Below are 15674 nucleotides of genomic sequence, written 5' to 3'. Positions count from 1 at the left end.
GACTGATCTCCTTTAGGATGGACTGGTTGGATCTCCTTGCAGTCCAAGGGACTCTCAAGAGTCTTCTCTAACACCACAATTCAAAAGCATCAGTTCTTCGGCGCTTTCTTTATAGTCCAACTCTCAGAGCCATACATGACTACTGGAAAAACCATAGCCTTGACTAGATGGACCTTTGTTGGCAAAGTAATATCTCTGCTTTTTAATATGCTGTTTAGGTTGGTCATACCTGAAACTTTATTTGATGTCTAGGGATCTCTGAAGAGTAGTTGGAGGTTTTTACTTGTTTTGTTTTTTTTTCTGGCCATGTTGCATGGCATGTGACCAGGGATCGAACCCATGTCCCCTGCAGTGGAAGCGTGGATTCCTAACCATTGGACTGCCAGGGAATTCCCTAGTTGGTATTTTTTTAAAAAGAAAATAACTCCCCTCAGTCCATGCCAAATAATTGAAAATATCTGTATACTTGAGTACAATATACCTGTGCCTTTACTACTACCACAAGGGGGAAAAAACTCCATAAACTATGAAGAGGTATCCCATGGAGTACTACTGAAAGGAGGAGTCAAAGACTGGTTCAATATCTTGAAGTGTCTTATATCCATGAAGTCAAATGACACTGTCTGCTTTTCAATTTTATTGCTAGACTTGAGACTTAATATTTCTCTCTGAACATATAGTCTCTTTCTCTAGGGGCAAATAAATACTTTAAACACACCTAACAATAAATTTGTGTTGACTGTTCATTTACTCATTTAGTAAACATTTAGTGCCTATCTGTTAGACATTCTTGTTGGCTCTGGGAATATAGCAGTGAACAAAACATAGTGTTTGTTTTATGGAGTTTACAATGTGTAGTAATAGCTAACAATTATTGAGCATTTATGGCTTCCTTGGTGGCTCAGATGGTAAAGAATCTGCCTGCAGTGTGGGAGACTCAGGTTTGATCCCTGGCTCGAGAAGATCCCCTGGAGAAGGAAATGGCAGCCCACTCCAGTATTCTTGCCTTGAGCATTTCATGGACAGAGGAGCCTGGCAGGCTACAGTCCATGGGGTCACAAAGAGTTGGACACGACTGAGGAGCCTGGCGGGCTACAGTCCATGGGGTCACAAAGAGTTGGACACGACTGAGGAGCCTGGCGGGCTACAGTCCATGGGGTCACAAAGAGTTGGACACGACTGAGGAGCCTGGCGGGCTACAGTCCATGGGGTCACAAAGAGTTGGACACGACTGAGTGACTATCACAAACACAGACACATTGAGTATTTAATATATGCCAGTCACTATTCTAAGTGTCTTACACCTAAAATGTATTTATGACAACAATCCTGAGGTGTGGGTACTGTTATTGTGTGTTTTTATAGATCAGGAAACTGAGGTACAGGGAGATTAAGTACTCATGCCTAAAGTTACATGGTTTTATAAGTGGTAGAGCTGGCATTTTAATCCAGGCAGTCTGACTTCCAAACCCACACTTTTCACCACAGTATTTATTATATAGTCCCTCAGAGAGAGGTCAGTAAAAAATTTATTTCTAATACTGAAATTGTCAAGTTTGTGATCTTTGTAGTCACCTGGTTATTGGTCCAATCTTTAGGAAAAAATCATCCGGGGATATAGAAAAACCACTATCAGAGCCTTTGCGTTCTGTTGGAGGATCTGTCAGTCCTAGGAACATTTCAGGTAGGAGATGAGATCTTGAACCTGATTCATGAATCAGAACCGAGACAACTACATGAAGCCAGGACTCTAACACCTAACATCACGCCATTGGTAAAAACATAGACTAAAAAATATCTGCCTTATGGAGCAGGGAAACAAAGGAGCTTACTTGTCTTGACATGGTCTCTGGATGGGAATAGTCTCTCTCGAGAATTTACAATCATGAACTTTTTGCCTTATGTGTCTGAAACTTGAACTTATATAACTTGTGCAAGATCATGGCTATTAAGTAAGAAGGGAACATTTACTGAGTAATTACTCTGCCAGGCATTGTGCTGGGGGCTTTAAAAACAGCATCTTACTTCATCCTGACAATAGCACCATGAGATAAGTACTAATATTATCCCCATTCTACAAAGGATAGGACAGAGGATCAGAAAAGCTAAATAATTTGCAGTGTAACACCACTGAATTCAAATCCAGGTTGAGTATTCTTCCTACTAAGCACAGGGTCTCTGGAAACATCATTTCATTTTTGTGCTTCAGCTTCCTTAACTGTGAAATGAAATTTGGAATATTTTTCCTTTTACTTCATAAGGTTATTATAGGTATCAAATGATATAAAGGATGTGAATTTGATTTTTTTACTGTTAGATACTGTTCCTGGTATCATCCATGAAGTGTATTTTTCCTTTTAATTAATTAATCAAGAGAGAGACCTTATTATTTAATAGTTTTGAAGTCCACAAGGTCTGTCTTGAGGAATTAAGGCAGTCTTACTATTTTTTGTATCAGATGTTTCCTGAAGTAGTTTCTTGAGGAGAAATAAAATTAATTCTGAGAGAAGTTGTCATCTAGTAGCTTACTAATTCATTCAACAAATAAGTTATCTGGTGCATTTTTTGGGACTCTAGGTCCTGAGTATAAAAGATGCCTGATCGGTGAGGGCTTCCTCTTTTGTCACTCCAGCAGCAGTGGAAGCCGCAGTCTCCTCCAGCAGGAGACTACAGTTGCAGTATGTAGTCAATTCCCAGTGTCCCCCACCTCCCCACTTGCTAGAAATCGGTAGACCACTGCTCAGAATGCTGAAATGCTTCTTTGCAGTGACCCTGGTGACATAGTAACAGAGTCAAGCTTTTACATATAGAAAACAAACCAACCAACAAATTATATAACTAAGTCATGGGGAAGTGACTGAGTATGCCTCTAGCTGAATATTGCATAGATGACTAAATACATCAAGAAAGAATGTAAGAAAGAGAATTGAAAAATTAGGAAGATTAAAAGAAAGCCATGAGAAGGTTAAGAAGAGCTAATGAGTATCAGCATGTGATTCCTCAAAGACTCCTTAGGAAGAAGTCTGTTCTTCTGTCTGATACTTGGAAGTGTTGGCAAATCTCCTACTACATATGTAGAAATGTAGCTTATTGTAATTCCTGTAATTTGGAAGAGAGATTTGTAATCAGTGCTTCAGCATTGTTGTATTGAGATGGTGGTATTTTTTTTTTTTATTGTTACTAGTTTTGTATCTTAATTATAAATTATTGTTGATTTAATCTAGTGTGTGGTTATATATATATTTGTAGTAATAGAACTTTTGACATAAAAATTTCCAGATTTAGACTTTGACAGCGTTTTGTAACTTGAATAGGAAACATACATTTTTCTTGGTGAAGCAAATGTCTATAAAATTCCCTTGTAGTGATATTGTTAATACGGTTTTGCATTGGAACTTGGGAACCAGGAGGGATGGATAGGCTATGAGGTTTTTTTGCTCCACTTATGTGGATCTTAGACAAAAAGCATTTGACAGCTACTAACTTTCCTTGAATTTGTAGCCTTGAGAGGGAGACGGCCATCTAAACAAGTAAAAGTTATATAGTGGATAATTGTAATAGAACTGTATAGAGAATGTCATGTAATTATATCAGTTGTATTTGGGATATGAGGAACAGCTTCATGGAGCAGTGGACATGTGTCCTGGCTCCTGTAGTGTCGGTAGGAATTTGATAGATGAGAAGTAGAGAAGGGTACTCTAAGGAGAGAGGACAACATGTATTAAGAAAGGGAGGCATGACCGACTACCACTGGTAACATTCCTTCTCTGAACCTCAGCTTCTTCAACAAAGATAATCTCTTTTTTCCTCACTTTATAGAATCATAACGATTGTTTTCAAAAGACTTAATATTTATTTATTTATTTAAAATTATTTTTGATTGCACTGGGTCTTCGTTGTTGCACACAGGCTTTCTCTAGTCGTGCTGAGCAGGGGTTACTCTCTAGTTGCAGCATGCGGGCTGTTCATTGCAGTGGCTTCTCTTGTTGCAGAGCACGGGCTCTAGGTGCTCAGGGGCTCAGTAATTGTGGCTCATGGGCTCTAGAGCACAAGCTTGGTAGTTGTGGCACATGGATTTAGTTGCCTTGCAGCATGTGGGATCGTCCCAGACCAGGGATTGATCTGGTGTCCTGTACATTGCAAGGTAGATTCTTAACCACTGGACTACTGAAAAGACTATAAATCGAAGAGTTAGACAGCTGTTAAATGATGAAGGTGTGGACCTACTTCTTGGCTCTTGTAGTGCGAGCTGTTAGTCTCATTATTACTTTTTTTTCCTTTTCCTCATTTGAAAGCCTTCTGTGTCTCCCCTAGGTAGTGTCATCTCAAGACCTCTCTTAACCTCCTTTCAGTCCAGTTGTTCTTTATTTTTATTGTTTTTTTCTTTTGTTGTACCTTCAAGGTTGTGCTTTGTGGCGTCTAAAGACAGGAGCAGGAGAGAAGATACATGTTTATATATCTAGCTTTAATAGCAGGAAAAATTCTTTAATTGTTTATGTGTAACTATTTAAGCTATGATCCATGTCGTTTAGCCTCAGAGCAGTGTCATAATCTATGGAACATAATCCTTCAGCCAAAAAGTCATTTAGTAATAACTCAGAGTCTTCATTTGCAAAATTTTTGGACACCTGAAATAGAACAGAGTTCACAGATATACTTCTTAAAATTCCCTTTTTATTTCCTATTTACTTCCCTTTATGTACATCATAACCGTCCCCCTGCCTTTCCCCTGAAACCCTTCTCAAGATACCCTTGCCAACCCAGTCCATCATTGTTAGATGGTAAAACCTCGGAAATGTAAGACTGCATAGGGAAAGGGTGTAGGAGCAGTGGTGAGAAGTTACATTATGACCAATTTAGGAAAAATAAAAATGTGTGTGTACATGTGTGTGGGCTTCCCTGGTAGCTCAGCTGGTATAAATATAAAATATAAAAAAGGTCTATTATAAAGTCTTATTAAAAAAGTCTAATATAAAAGGTCTATTCTTGCTAGTTTGAATACACATATTGAAAAGTATCACTATCATTGATAAAATAGACACCGATTTTTGGTTATTTTGAAATATTTGAAAAGCACAAATGTGAACACAGCTCTTTTTTCAACATTTCCACAAGTTTTTGCTCTTTTTTTCTCTCATTTTTAATAACTGATACTTTTAGGGACTTCCCTCATGGTCCAGTGACTAAGACTCTGTGCTCCCAAAGCAGGGGACCAGGTTCAATCCCTGGTCAGGGAACTAGATCCCACATGCTGCAACTAAAACCCAGTCCAGTCAAATAAATAAATAAAAATAAATATTATTTTTTTAAAAATAATAATTTGATACATTTAGAAGACCATAGAAAACATTTATTTAAGCCATGAAACACAGTAAACAAACGTCTAAAAACCAGCATCCAGCTTAAGAAATAGAGGATAACCACTGCCATTTTTTCCTCTGTGTGCCCCATTCTTCTATGCTACTTCCACCCACCCCCAAGGTATCCACTATCCTTTTTAATTTTAAATCTTTCCCTTGCTCTTCTCTATAGGTTTACTATAACATACCGTTTAGTTTAGAAGTAGCTATATAATCTTTTGAAATTTGCTCAGTCGTGCCCGGCTCTTTGCGACCCCATGGACTATACAGTCCATGGAATTCTCCAGGCCAGAATACTGGAGAAGGTAGCCGTTCCCTTCTCCAGGGGATCTTCCTAACCCAGGGATCGAACCCAGGTCTCCTGCATTGCAGGCTGATTCTTTACCAGCTGAGCCACAAGGGAATCCTATGCCTGTATAGATGTTTAATTGAAATCTTGCTGCATATACAGTTTTTATTTAGCTTAGATTAACTTTATTCTTAGCATTTTACTGTCTTTAACCAACAAGGATCTACTGTATAGCACATGGAAGTCTACTCTGTGTTATGTGCCAGCCTGGATGGGAAGGGGGTTGGGAGGAGAATGGATACATGTATATGTATGGCTGAGTCCCTTAGCTCTTCACCTGAAACTACCACAATATTGTTAATTGGCTATATCCAAATACAAAGTAAAAAGTTTAAAGTTTGAAAAAAAAAAAACTTAGCCCAAGCAAACTCAAAGGTGTTTGATTATAGCTCAAGAAAACTTGAATTCTTAACAAAAATTATTACTCTACTACTGGGAAAATTTGTTTAAGAATTCACATAACACGTATCTAAGAAGTAAAATTTTTTTCCAGAAATGAAGTTTAGAGACAAAAAATAAAAATAGTTTTGACATTGTATCCTTTTCACACATACGCATAACTGAAATTGAATAACTTTTCGTTGTTTCATCGTTTCAGAATAAAATGTGAAAAAGATACTTTAAAGACTGAGTTCTAAAAAAGAGTTATTCATAAACATATTATTATGTAATTATCTATAAAGTTGATATACCATAATTTGCTTGCCATTTCCCCCCTATTTTAGAATTTGTATATGTATTTTAGGGGGGAGGTTAGAAAAACTGTGAATAAGTCTCTTTGTGTAAATTCCTTTGTTAATATTTCTGGTTATCCCCAACCCCCCACCTTTTTAAAAATTTCTTTTTTGTTTCTGGTAAATTCTTAGATGAGGTCCTGGATCCAGGGACTGAGTGTTTTTAAGATTGTAATTAAGTCTTTTATATCCAGAGAAATTGTGACAATTTATACTTTGAGCAGCAGTATTTGAGAGGACCAATCTGGGTATACTTGATTTGAATGATTCACAATGTCAGGATTTTATCCAGTTCCAGAAAACACCATGTTAACAAAAAAAATTAAAGAGCTGTGCTGTTCTTTCAGACTGGTGTTATTTTTCCTGTTTTCCATAGGATATTTTTTCAGCCACTGTTGAGGGACCACGTCATTCTGACTGCTGTACATGTGATAGTTAATTGCAGGGCTTAGTTATCCTGTCTGATCACTCCTCTGACAATTTCTCTCTTCTGTGACTCAGCTGTCACCAGTAGGGGGTGATACTTAAACCTGTATATTCAGCTCAGTTCTTTCACAGAAGCATTTTTAGTTCCTTTTCTGTACTTGCCTAAGCAGACAGACTCTTCACAGCCATAACAAATTCCCTTGAAGAAATAAGTCTTTGCCTTGTCTTCATATCAATCTTGTCAGTGAGATCATGGGAGTATTAATTCCTATTTCATTTTTTATTTTCTAACTTTTTTTGACAATTTCAGATTTACAAAAAGTTGCGGAAATAACATGAATTCTCATATAGATATTCACCCAAATTCTCCAAATGTTAGCATTTTATCTTGTGTGCTTATCTGTGCTATTTTTACACACACACACACACACACACACACACACACACACACACACACACTTGGTTAATGACTACTTTAAATCATGGAGTTTTTTTTTACACACACACACACACACACACACTTGGTTAACGACTACTTTAAATCATGGAGTTTTTTTTTTTAAACCTCAGCTTCTCTGTCTTCCACCCGTTCCCTCGTTCATCTGACAGCACTCTATGGAATAGGAAAGATTAGAATTAAATATGTTGGTTCAAGGCCTAATTCTGCTACATTTTTTTAACTTGATGAACTTGGGTACATTGTTCTTTCTGATCTCCAGTATCCTCATATACAAAATAGTGTCTATTATACCAGCTCCACAAGTCTGCTGTGAGGGCCAAATATATGTCAAAAGGATTCTGTAGGAATGCTGATCAGTCCAGAGAACACTTGAGTATCTAGGAGAGTGCCAGGCATTATGCTAGGCACTGGGAATTCAGAAATCAGCACCTGTTTCCTGTTTGGTCACTTACTGCATCTTGTCAATTCTTCCTTCAGATTGTTTTTCACTTTGGATTTTTTTTTTCCCATTTTCTTTGCTTCTACCCTAATCCACAGCATTATCACCACTTGTGTAGTCACTGTAACAACCAGCTGGTCCCCAAGTTGTTTTTTGGCATTTATGTCAGTGCCAAACTAATAATTGTTCTGAGGTATGTACAGTATGGGGCTCAGTACACAGTACACAGTACTCAGTACACAGTTCTGAGGTACAGTATGGGGCTTCCCAGGTGGCTCAGTGGTAAAGAATCCACCTGTCAATGCTGGAGCTGTGGAAGACTCAGGTTTGATCACTGAGTGGGGAAGATCCCCTGGAGGAGGAAATGGCAACCCACTCCAGTATTGTGGGATAATCCCGTGAACAAAAGAGCCTGGTGGGCTGCCATCCATGGGGTCTCAAAGAGTTAGATAGACTGTAGCAACTGAGCACATGGTATGCGTGGATGCATGCCTGCTGTCACTTCAGTGGTGTCTGACTCTTTGTGACCCTATGGACTGTAGCCCACCAGGCTCCTCTGTCTATTGGATTCTCCAGGCAAGAATACTAGAGAAGATTGCCATTTCCTTCTCCAGGGGATCTTTCCCACTCAGAGGTCGAACCCATGTCTCTCACATATTATAGTGGAAAAGATATAGACTTCATAATACGAAGATCTAGGGTTGCATCTTTGCCCCACTTCTTACAAATAGTGTGACTCGGGGCAAATCTCTTTACCACTCTACCAATTTGAACTCTTTCTCTTTTAACAGGTAAATATCAGGGAGTGTGCTGGGTGCTAAGGATATACAAAAAGGGTTAATATGTTCCCTGAACTTGAAGAGCATCATGATCTTGTAGGGGAGAAAGATACAGTCATAAATAACTATGGTGTAACAGAAATTATAAAAGAAACTGGCTTTGGAGTCAGATATAAAGAGCAGCTTATGTAGTGATAAAAGCACAGCCTTAACAGATTGCCTGGCGTCTAATCCTGGCTCTGGCACCTATTAGCTGTATCATCTTGGTAAATTAATAACTCCTTAAGTTTCAGTGTCTTCATCTTCATAGAATAGGGGATACTGGTACAATTTTAATGAGAAGGAAATGAAATTATATATGTAATGTACTTACAATAGTTTATTGCATATAGTACATAGCATATATAAACAAATAAAGCCCTATGATTATGATATGATTATAGTATAGTGGCTTAAGAGCTTGAAAATATAGGTTTGGCCTCATTTTTTAGTTGGAGTTCCAGTTTATCAACATGCTGGCCGTGTATGTGTTTTTTTTCTTTAACGTAAACCTCAGTTTCCTCGTTAAAATGTATATAGTAATGGTGCTTGATTCATAGAACCTAGAAATTCAAAGAGCTCATGTATCTAAAGAGCTGTGAACCAGGATCTGAGACAGTGTTTCATGAAAAATGTGTGTGTGTGGGCTCTGTCACTACAATGATAGCTCTTATAATTTTTATTCTTGCTCTGCCTTCTGCTGGCTCTTTTATCTCTCACAGTAAATTAATCTTTCTGAGCCTTAGTTTACCTGTTTTGTTCAAAGCAGGTTGTTTTGAAGATTGCAAATGTATATGTAAAGTTGCTGGATTGTGCCTGTCACCACGCAGCTGTCATTCAGTACATAGTAGCTAATAGATAATGGTGCAAATTAATCTCCCAGGTGCTGAGTCAAATTAATTCTGCCCTGGAAATTAGTAAGGGCATCATAGAACTAGTGAGGTTTGACTGATTGCTGAAGGATGTGTCAGATTTTGCCACAGAGAAGGGCTCATCTAAAAAAAGTTTCAGAGATGTGAAAATGCTTGATACAGTGCTTAGGAAGAGATGGTCAATAGTAGGTTGCATTAGGGAACGTTCAGTTTAGTGTATCTAGTTAGTAACATGTTTAGAGGGAGAAGGTAACAGTAGAAAATGAGGCTGGAAAGGAAGCCTGGAGCCAGTTAGTAAAGGGTTTGAATACCTTGCTATTATAGCAAGGTATATATTTTATTCTCTAGGTCTCTTTTCTAACTTCCTACAGGAGAGGAAACTTGATTTCCTGGGAGATAGAAGGGATTTACTTGAAACCAGTGTTACAGATAGTAATTTCTTGGTAATTTTGTGTTTTATCTTAAAATTCGTGCAGTTTTTGCCTTTTACTTAATACATTTGTTCCAGTACAAAAATATTTTTATTTATTAGTTACATAACTTGGTTCCCTTTCCCCCAACCTCCTATACTCTTATCCCCTCAAATAATCTTTGAGTGTGTTTGATGTTCTAAACACACTCACCCAGGTTTCTTTCTCCTCCACCTGTATTTACAGTGCTGTGCAAAATGCAGTGCCCCTCCATCCAGAACCTAGTCCCCAGAGAGCCCCAGCAAATATTTAAGCTTTACAAAAAAACAGAAGGTAACATTTGGAAATACAATTAAACCATGTAGCCTATTCCATTTATTTATTTATTTATGAAGTTCATTTATCTATTCTGTAAAATTGTTTTCTTTAGTTAAAAAAAAAATGTGTCAAGTTAATACTGTAGTTTTAATTCCATGGCACACTCCTGCTGGGGAGCCTCTTGAAATGTGTTCCAAGCATGAGAACTGTGGTTATGGATGATATGGAACCTTTGAAGTTTTTTTAGAGGAGTGATAGAATAAAAGGTACGCAGTGAAGAGTTGGATTGGTCCAGATTGAGTAGAAGCCATTTCAATTAATTAAAAAGAACTTTCTTGTTTGTTCTTCCTAGAAATTTAGTCTATGAACTGTGTGGGTTACCTTATGATCCAAACGAAATCAGGCTTGACCTCCTCTCCCTCCTGCTTTTTTTCTAGTAGGAGCTTTGTTTTTGCCTTGCCTGGAGTGTGCCTAATTGGTGAAGGGAAAAATCTCCCTGAGCAGGAATTTTCAAGAGATGAATTGTTTAGACACCGAATTTCAGCTTCTGCTTTACCCTTTCTTTGTTTGTCCTGTGCTGCTGCTGCCTGTTTAAAAATAAAGGGAATTCCCTGGAAATCCTAGTGGTTAGGAGCTGCTTTCACTTTTCACCATAGCCTAGGTTCAGTCCCTGGGTGGGGAACTCATGCCTTGATGTGGCCAAAAATAATAATAATAAAATTAAAATTACTGATCTCTCAATACTTCTGTGTTAGCTTAAAATACTGGAATTTGGGGAATCACAGATGGCAGTATAGTTTTTGGAGTAGATCTCAGATAACCTGAGTACAGTTCTAGTTTTGTCACTGGCTATAACCTCTCTGTTGTTTTTCTTTAAATGGAGATGATTTTCCTTGTTCACATCACATAACTGCTTTCAGTATCAGGTGAGATAACATATTTAGAATTTGTATATAAAGTTGCAAGGTAGTATATTATGCTGGATAAGGACATAGGCTCTTGGAGCTACATTTCCTGGGACTGAATCCTGACTCTGACCCTTGCAAGCTATGTTTCCAGACATACTGCCATTATTCTGAGTTCTTCTGTTCCTATTTATTTCACTGAATCCTCACAACAACTTTATGAAGTAGGCATTATTATTATCTGCTTTATAAGATGAGAAAACTGAGGAGCAGGAATTTTATATAACTTGTGTAATGTCACACAGTTAGCAAATGAAAAGTTGGGATTTGCACTCTAGTTCCAAAGCCCAGGTGATTAACTATTAGGCACATGTACTTCCCAATAGAAAAGCAGCTGACTAGAACAGTCTTATTATGCTTACGAATAGGAATTAACAGAGATAAGGTGAAATTTTCTCTGAAAAGGGAAAATTTGTAGGGGTGAAAAAATTGTTTTTGTTTGTGAACATATTTTATCAGTTGGAAAAAATTTTTTAGAATGACTAATTCAGTATTCTCAATGTTCATATATTACTTCCCTGTGTTTGTTCTGTTAAAATGACTTCTAAAAATTATGTACTCAGAGAGTTCGTGTCTCATCTCTGACAGTTACCCAACTTTCATTCATTTTCTTTTGTAAAATAAATAGATTATTTTGAAATTTACCAACTGAGGTCAAAGGGTAGCTTGTTTCATCTGGGTGATGAATTATAGACATTTAGAAAGATGGTACAGTGAAGAGTAGAAAAAGCAGGAAGAATACATACTTACAACACAGGAAGTAAGACAGAAAATGCAAAATTCTATGATGCAGAAGTTGAATTTGAAGAATTACTTCCTCTGAACTTTTTCTTATGTATTCTAACTATATCTGGCTGCAGAGAAGACCAGGAATATATGATCTTTGTTACAGATGGTCCTATGCCCAGGTAAAAATAAAAGGTTTATTAACATGGAAGAAAAGAAGAACAAATTTCATGGTGGTAGCTCACAGCCTCTGTTACATTCAACCAACCATTTAACTTTTGTGAAGTCTGTTTTCTCATCCTATAAATAATATCTTTGTCGTCCACCTTACTGAGTTATTACAATATCAAATGTGTCAGTGTGAAAGCACTTTGTAAACTGTAAAATATGCAGCTTTTAATAACTTTTAATTCTAGAAGTCACATGGTATATAGAAAATTTGATTTATTCATATAAGATATAAGATTCATATTCATATAAGATCAGTTCAGTTCAGTTCAGTTGCTCAAGTCGTGTTTGACTCTTTGTGACCCCATGGAGCACAGCACGCCAGGCCTCCCTGACTATCACCAACTCCCGGAGTTTACACAAACTCATGTCCATTGAGTCGGTGATGCCATCCAACCATCTCATCCTCTGTCATCCCCTTCTCCTGCCTTCAGTCTTTCCCAGCATCAGGGTCTTTTCCAATGAGTCAGTTCTTCGCATCTTTTCATCATCTCAGGAAGAAGCTATGTACCCATTAGCATTTACTTCTCATTTTCCTACAACTCTTCCTCTCCGTTAGCTCTAGGCATCCACTAACCTTTCTGTCTGTATAGATTTGCCTATTCTGGACATTCCACATAAATGGAATTCTGCATTATATGGTCTTTTGTGACTGGCTTCTTTCACTTACTGTAATGTTTTTGAGATCCATCTGTGATTCCATAATACAATGGAATGTTCCATATTTTGTTTATCCATTCATAAGTTGATGATATTAGGCCATTTCCACTTTTCATCTATTATGAATAAAGCCTTTGTAAACAATTATATTCAAGTTTTGTGTAACTTAGGTTTTCATTTCTCTTAGGTATATACTTAGTGGATTGCAAGGTTATATGGCAATTGCTAGATTTTTTTAAAAATTTAATTTATTTATTCTTGGCTGTGTAGGCTTTTATTGCTTTATTGCTGTGTGGGCTTTTCTCTAGTTGTGGAGAGCAGGGGCTACTCTCTAGTTGAGATGCCTGGGCTTCACATTATGGTGGCTTCTCTTGTTGCAGGCTCTGCGGTGCACGGGCTTCAGTAGTTGTGGTATGTGGGCTCAGTAGTTGCGTCTCCTGGGCTCTAGTGGGCAGGCTGAATAGTTGTGGTGCATGGGCTTAGTTGCTCTGCAGCATGTGGGATCTTCCCAGATTAGAGAGTGAACCCATGTCTCCTGCATCGGCAGGAGTCTTCACCACTGAGCCACCAGGGAAGCCCCTGCTAGATTGTTTTCCAAAGTGGCTGTACCATTTTACATTTCCACTTGCAGGGTACGAGAGTTCCAGTTTCTTCACATCTTCACCAACACTTTTTTTGTCTGTCTTTTGGTTATAGCCTTAATAGTAAGTGTGAGATATTACTTCATTGTGATTTTGATTTGCATTTTTCTGATAACTAATGATGTTGAATGTCTTTCATGTGACTCTTGGTCATTTGTATTTCTTTGGAGAAATGTCCATTTAGACCTTTGCCTGTCTTTGAGTTGTCTTTTTATAATTGAGTTGTAAGAATTATTTATATAATCTAGATACAAATCCCTTAACAGATACATGATTTGCAAATGTTTTCTCCCATTTTTTGGGTTTTCTTTTCACTTTCTTGATGATGATCTTTGATGCAAAAGTTTTTTTGTTTTTACGAAGTCTAGTTTATCTGCTTTTTTCTTTGGTTGTTTGTGCTTTTGATGTCATATCTAAGAAGTCATTCACCAATTCAAAGTCAGGAAGGATTATACCAATGTTTTCTTCTAAGAACCTAATAGTTTTAACTTTTACCTTTGGGCCTTTGATCCATTTTGAGTTAATTTTTATATGTGATATGAGGTAGGACCCCGTGTTCATCCTTTTGCATGTAGATGTCCAGTTATCCCAGCACTGTTTGTTGAAAAGCCTATTCTTTTTCCCATTGAATTGTCTTGACATCCTTGTTTAAGTCAACTGACCATAAATATAAGAGTTTATTTCTGATCTTTCAATTCTATCTCATTGATTTATGTGTCTATTTTTATGCCAGTACCATACTGCTTTGTTTACTGTAGCTTTATAATAAGCTTTAAAACTGACAAGTGTGAGTCTTCCAACTTTGTTGTTCTTTTCAGAGATTGTTTCAGTTATTCTAGGTCCATTGTTTTTCCATATGAATTTTAGGTCAGTTTGTTAATGTCTGCAAAAAAAGAAGCTGAAAGTTTGGTAGGGATTGTACTGAATCTGTAGATCAGTTTAAAAATATTGTCTTCTGATCCATGAATATGGATCAGAATGGATCAGAATGAATGGATGACTTTTATCAGGTTAAGGAAGTTCTATAAACTATGTATTTTTAAAAACTTACCTTGTATTATGAATATTTTTGTATTTGAGTAAGATATCTTTGAACTATAATTTTTAATGGCTGCATATTATTCAGCCATTAAAATGTCACATGTGTAGTATCAATTTAATATGGTTAAGAGTTGTGTTCCTGAATCATATTTTTTTTTAAGATATTTTTATTTATTTATTTGGCTGCATCAGGTCTTCGTTGTGGCAGGGATCGCACCTGGGTCGCCTGCATTGGGAGCTCGGAGTCTTATCCACTGGACCACCAGAGAAGTCCCCCTAAGTCAGTTTTTAATTTGAAGTTACACTTTGTCAGTTACTATGTGTAGAATACTTAGATGTTACTTTTCTGAGCCAGTTTTCAGTTACGCAGAAATGAAAATAATGCTTCACTACTTAGTAAAGTAGGGGTGAGGAATGACTGAAATAATGGATAGTTTATGTTAAACTCTCAGCAGAGTCATACAGAAAGCACCTAATGGATGATAGCTACTATAATTATATTTTAGTTATATTACTGTTATTAGGGACCGTAAAGAGTGTTTGGAGAAGGCAATGGCACCCCACTCCAGTACTCTTGCCTGGAAAATCCCATGGATGGAGGAGCCTGGTAGGCTACAGTCCATGGGGTCGCTAAGAGTCGGACACGACTGAGCGACTTCACTTTCACTTTTCCCTTTCATGCACTGGAGAAGGAAATGGCAACCCACTCCAGTATTCTTGCCTGGAGAATCCTAGGGATGGCGGAGCCTGGTGAGCTGCCGACCATGGGGTCGCACAGAGTCGGACACGACTGAAGCGACTTAGCAGCAGTAGCAGCAGCAAAGAGTGTTTATTTCTGTAATCAAAACCCTTACACTTAAATCTTTGTGGTTATTTGACTAGTTCTGTATTCCTCAGATTGGAGTAACTGGGTTAACGTTTTTCTTTTTTGAGGGTAACACCTATAGCACATTCTTGCCTCCAAATAAACTGATCATATTTGAACTGTTAGGTTGGGATGGGGATTTTGTGGGAGGTCAAGTTGGAAAGTAAATTGGGGCTAGATTCTGGAAGGACTCGGGCATCATCAGTCTTAACAATCTAAGATTTTTTTCTTTTGTGTTCAGGCCCATGCAGCCCACTGATGTTTTGAGCAGTAGAGCGTCCTGGGATGGTAATTTAGGAAGATTAATCTGCTGTGCTATCTTCCCTAACCATCCTTGACTGATTAAGATACCTTGCTGTATG

General features: G+C 37.6%; 1 protein-coding gene across 5 annotated transcripts in view; it reads left to right on the top strand.

Moving 5' to 3' along the window:
* The window catches only part of ZYG11B (zyg-11 family member B, cell cycle regulator), a 73134-nt gene that overhangs the window by 9594 nt on the left and 47866 nt on the right, over positions 1 to 15674 (top strand). Inside the window, exons 2-3 of one of the 5 annotated variants that reach the window (XM_081485279.1) lie at positions 14640 to 14727; positions 15554 to 15669. The exons of 3 other annotated variants lie outside the window; for them this stretch is intronic. The gene's annotated coding sequence lies outside the window, so the exon portion shown is untranslated. The remainder of the gene's footprint in view (positions 1 to 14639; positions 14728 to 15553; positions 15670 to 15674) is intronic. One more of the 5 variants, XM_081485278.1, reaches the window with a different exon arrangement.

Source organism: Giraffa tippelskirchi, chromosome 5 (assembly GCF_054371585.1).
Source record: "Giraffa tippelskirchi isolate mGirTip1 chromosome 5, T2T-mGirTip1v1.2.pri, whole genome shotgun sequence".
Lineage (NCBI taxonomy): Eukaryota > Metazoa > Chordata > Mammalia > Artiodactyla > Giraffidae > Giraffa > Giraffa tippelskirchi.
The sequence above is the reverse complement of the archived record's forward strand: the minus strand, read 5'-3'. Positions and strand labels throughout refer to the sequence as shown.